The sequence below is a fragment of the Schistocerca piceifrons genome, unplaced genomic scaffold, assembly GCF_021461385.2.
Source record: "Schistocerca piceifrons isolate TAMUIC-IGC-003096 unplaced genomic scaffold, iqSchPice1.1 HiC_scaffold_187, whole genome shotgun sequence".
Lineage (NCBI taxonomy): Eukaryota > Metazoa > Arthropoda > Insecta > Orthoptera > Acrididae > Schistocerca > Schistocerca piceifrons.
Window position 1 is genome coordinate 12,501 of NW_025727756.1, and position 5,000 is coordinate 17,500.

The window sequence follows — 5,000 nt, forward strand, 5'->3', positions numbered from 1 at the left end:
TAATCAATGCAGAGCCATCAAACTACAGAAAATATATACAACTGTCCGTATACATGCTGAAAGAGTCTGCCCACAATGGGAACCACACGTCAGCCAGACACTCTGATCACGCACCACTCTCTGCTTCTAACAGGCGCACATACAATATGTAAGCACCAGCATGGAACAACATCCAGTGCATCCTCTCCGCCACATTACACAATCCACACTATCACAACCAGACCAGGAGGTCCATGCGGAAAATAGAATATCCCACCCTTTCGACATCCACCATTGCGCAGATAAGGCACCAACACCCACACATGTCCTATACAACGGTGCACCCAACATCACAATAGTACCTCCTGTCACAGCGCACAAACAATGACATGAGTCAAAGACACAGGTCTGACACAAGCATAGAATTGGAGCGCCGCCTCTAATAAGCCAAAGGTGCATCCTGACGTGACAAATCTCATCATGTCACAAGCATTCACTTACTATAATCACTATCAACGAACCTGCCGCCCCGCCCCCCCCCCCCCCCCCCACACCTTTCCTTACAACAACGTGTAACCTAACCTAACCCATGTTGTACCTTAACCTAACCCATGTTGTACCTTAACCTAACCCATGTTGTGCCTTAACCTAACCCATGTTGTGCCTTAACCTAACCCATGTTGTCCCCTAACCTAACCCAAGTTGTCCCCTAACCTAACCCATGTTGTCCCTTAACCTAACCCATGTTGTGCCTTAACCTAACCCATGTTGTGCCTTAACCTAACCCATGTTGTCCCCTAACCTAACCCATGTTGTCCCCTAACCTAACCCATGTTGTGCCTTAACCTAACCCATGTTGTCCCCTAACCTAACCCATGTTGTGCCTTAACCTAACCCATGTTGTCCCCTAACCTAACCCATGTTGTCCCCTAACCTAACCCATGTTGTCCCCTAACCTAACCCATGTTGTGCCTTAACCTAACCCATGTTGTGCCTTAACCTAACCCATGTTGTCCCCTAACCTAACCCAAGTTGTCCCCTAACCTAACCCATGTTGTCCCCTAACCTAACCCATGTTGTGCCTTAACCTAACCCATGTTGTGCCTTAACCTAACCCATGTTGTGCCTTAACCTAACCCATGTTGTCCCCTAACCTAACCCATGTTGTCCCCTAACCTAACCCATGTTGTGCCTTAACCTAACCCATGTTGTCCCCTAACCTAACCCATGTTGTGCCTTAACCTAACCCATGTTGTCCCCTAACCTAACCCATGTTGTCCCCTAACCTAACCCATGTTGTCCCCTAACCTAACCCATGTTGTGCCTTAACCTAACCCATGTTGTGCCTTAACCTAACCCATGTTGTCCCCTAACCTAACCCATGTTGTCCCCTAACCTAACCCATGTTGTCCCCTAACCTAACCCATGTTGTCCCCTAACCTAACCCATGTTGTCCCCTAACCTAACCCATGTTGTCCCCTAACCTAACCCATGTTGTCCCCTAACCTAACCCATGTTGTCCCCTAACCTAACCCATGTTGTCCCCTAACCTAACCCATGTTGTCCCCTAACCTAACCCATGTTGTGCCCTAACCTAACCCATGTTGTGCCCTAACCTAACCCATGTTGTGCCCTAACCTAACCCATGTTGTGCCTTAACCTAACCCATGTTGTCCCCTAACCTAACCCATGTTGTCCCCTAACCTAACCCATGTTGTCCCCTAACCTAACCCATGTTGTCCCCTAACCTAACCCATGTTGTGCCTTAACCTAACCCATGTTGTCCCCTAACCTAACCCATGTTGTCCCCTAACCTAACCCATGTTGTCCCCTAACCTAACCCATGTTGTCCCCTAACCTAACCCATGTTGTCCCCTAACCTAACCCATGTTGTCCCCTAACCTAACCCATGTTGTCCCCTAACCTAACCCATGTTGTCCCCTAACCTAACCCATGTTGTGCCCTAACCTAACCCATGTTGTCCCCTAACCTAACCCATGTTGTGCCTTAACCTAACCCATGTTGTGCCTTAACCTAACCCATGTTGTCCCCTAACCTAACCCATGTTGTCCCCTAACCTAACCCATGTTGTGCCTTAACCTAACCCATGTTGTGCCGTAACCTAACCCATGTTGTGCCTTAACCTAACCCATGTTGTGCCTTAACCTAACCCATGTTGTGCCTTAACCTAACCCATGTTGTGCCTTAACCTAACCCATGTTGTGCCTTAACCTAACCCACGTTGTCCCCTAACGTAACCCACGTTGTCCCCTAACGTAACCCACGTTGTCCCCTAACGTAACCCACGTTGTCCCCTAACGTAACCCACGTTGTCCCCTAACGTAACCCACGTTGTCCCCTAACGTAACCCACGTTGTCCCCTAACGTAACCCACGTTGTCGCCTATCGTAACCCACGTTGTCGCCTAAACCTGCTCTGTAATTGTTATACGACTCGTTCAATTAGTGTAGTGTTGCCCACCCGCAACCCTCGCAATATAGTTCGCTACTCGCACTGCCCGCTCCCCTGTGTATCGCTTCATGTTAAACACCTTGCAAGTCTTGCTGACTTTCCACATGCTCCTGCTGTACACTGTAATGTGGATGGCAGCAGGGCGTACATGCCGCCCCCCCCCCCCCCCCCACCTCTCCCCACGTCCCCACCTTGCCCCCTGCCTTCGCAAGGTGGTTGGTGACAAGTTTGCATGTTCAATGCCCTTCGCATGCGACGTACGCAGGCTACGTTGTGGTGCGGCCTGTGTCAACTGTCCGCTGATGTCGTACGCGTGAACCACAATCTGTACTGCACATTCGTCCTTATGTACTGAATGATACATCGTGGCACATGTGTGACCGTACAACGACTGCGCCCAAAAACGGCGGACCATACAGTGCAAATATTGTGCACGCAGCTACGTGTCGTCTCCCTATGAGAGCTGGATTGCAGTGTGGTACGCCATAGAGACGTGTGGGAGGAACGGACGCCGTGGATGGCGATCAGCATGAGCTGTCTGTTGATGTATTCGGACCTAGTCGTCTCTCCTCACACACCGTGATGGCATGGTGCAGCGCGTTCCATATCTGCGACATGCTACAGAAGCCGGTTGACAGTCGTTCGAGCAATGGACATCGCATACGTACGGGGGCCACCTTCCACGTATTGTCTAGGCGTGCACATTTTGTTGCGTGTATGTGGGCAGACGTAGTGTGGCGTGACACCTGACACAGGCATGCAATAATGGTTGAAGTTGCAAATGGCGATGGACGCCTACGTTTTCTGGTGAAGTTACGCAAATGAAGAAATGGTAACCCGTTGTGGTGCGGTTGTTCTCGCTAGGGGTGAATCGGTGATGGCGACGATAGGTTGAGGTACTAACCGGTTGTTCCAGCGATACCCACCATGCCGACGAAACTGAACGGCATCTGGGTGTGAAGCGATACGCGGCGGTGGCTGGGTGGGACCGTCCCCGGCCGGTGAGGGGGCGCCTCCCGGCGTGCTGGCCGCGCGGTGCGTGGGCGCACGCGCTACAGCCGGCTGGTGGGGGCGGCCAGTGGCAGGCGCGCCGGCCGACGGACGCGGCAGGCGTCGCAGCTGCGCGCCGGCGCACCCTGCGCGCGGCGCCGTGCGGCCAAAGTAGGTCCTCGCGGGCCCGGTGCGAAGCGCGGTGGACATCTGCAGTGTGCTGGTCCGATTGAGGACTGTGTGCGTTGAGGATGCGCCGCCGCCCGGCGCTCGGCGCCGCGACGCCGTCTGCTGCTCGGTCGCCCCAGCGGTTCTCGCTGGTGGTTTGTATCGCAGCTGTGCGGATGTGTTGGCGTGTGCGCTGTGCTGGGAGAGTTCGCTTCGGCACCCAAGTGGGGCTTTTGTCCTTCTGTGGCGCTGGCGTTGGAGCTGCCGGTCACCGTAGGTGGCGCGTGTTGTCTCCCGCCGGCAATGCCACGACAGCACGCTCCCGGGCCTCTGTCGGCAGCGGCAAGCTCAGTTGGGAGCACGGGTGGTCGCACCGAAAGCGTCTACTCGCCTAACTCCGGGCGATTGCGCCTCTCTCGAACCCGACCAAGTACTTGGGACGGCGCTGCGCGCCGCCGGGACCTGAGAGGGTTTCGAGGTGTATTGTGCAGGGGAGCTCAGCCTCCTCCTGTTTGCAGAATGATTGAGCGGACGCTTGCGTGTTCGCGCGGGCCCCCGGGACACACTCCCGGGCGGCCGGCTGCTCAGCTCTAGTTGACGCAGCTCCCTGGTTGATCCTGCCAGTAGTCATATGCTTGTCTCAAAGATTAAGCCATGCATGTCTCAGTACAAGCCGCATTAAGGTGAAACCGCGAATGGCTCATTAAATCAGTTATGGTTCCTTAGATCGTACCCACGTTACTTGGATAACTGTGGTAATTCTAGAGCTAATACATGCAAAGAGAGTCCCGACCAGAGATGGAAGGGACGCTTTTATTAGATCAAAACCAATCGGTCGGCTCGTCCGGTCCGTTTGCCTTGGTGACTCTGAATAACTTTGGGCTGATCGCACGGTCCTCGTACCGGCGACGCATCTTTCAAATGTCTGCCTTATCAACTGTCGATGGTAGGTTCTGCGCCTACCATGGTTGTAACGGGTAACGGGGAATCAGGGTTCGATTCCGGAGAGGGAGCCTGAGAAACGGCTACCACATCCAAGGAAGGCAGCAGGCGCGCAAATTACCCACTCCCGGCACGGGGAGGTAGTGACGAAAAATAACGATACGGGACTCATCCGAGGCCCCGTAATCGGAATGAGTACACTTTAAATCCTTTAACGAGTATCTATTGGAGGGCAAGTCTGGTGCCAGCAGCCGCGGTAATTCCAGCTCCAATAGCGTATATTAAAGTTGTTGCGGTTAAAAAGCTCGTAGTTGGATTTGTGTCCCACGCTGTTGGTTCACCGCCCGTCGGTGTTTAACTGGCATGTATCGTGGGACGTCCTGCCGGTGGGGCGAGCCGAAGGCGTGCGACCGCCCCGTGCGTGCTCGTGCGTCCCGAGGCGGACCCCG

At 53.9% G+C, this 5,000-nt stretch overlaps 1 non-coding gene across 1 annotated transcript in view; it reads left to right on the top strand.

Annotated features, from left to right (window-relative positions):
- Positions 1-4,213: 4,213 nt before the first annotated feature.
- LOC124741103 overlaps positions 4,214-5,000 on the top strand; it is a 1,909-nt gene continuing 1,122 nt past the window's right edge. The window contains exon 1 of the ribosomal RNA XR_007009914.1: positions 4,214-5,000. This exon is cut by the window's right edge and continues 1,122 nt beyond it. This is a non-coding gene — a ribosomal RNA (small subunit ribosomal RNA).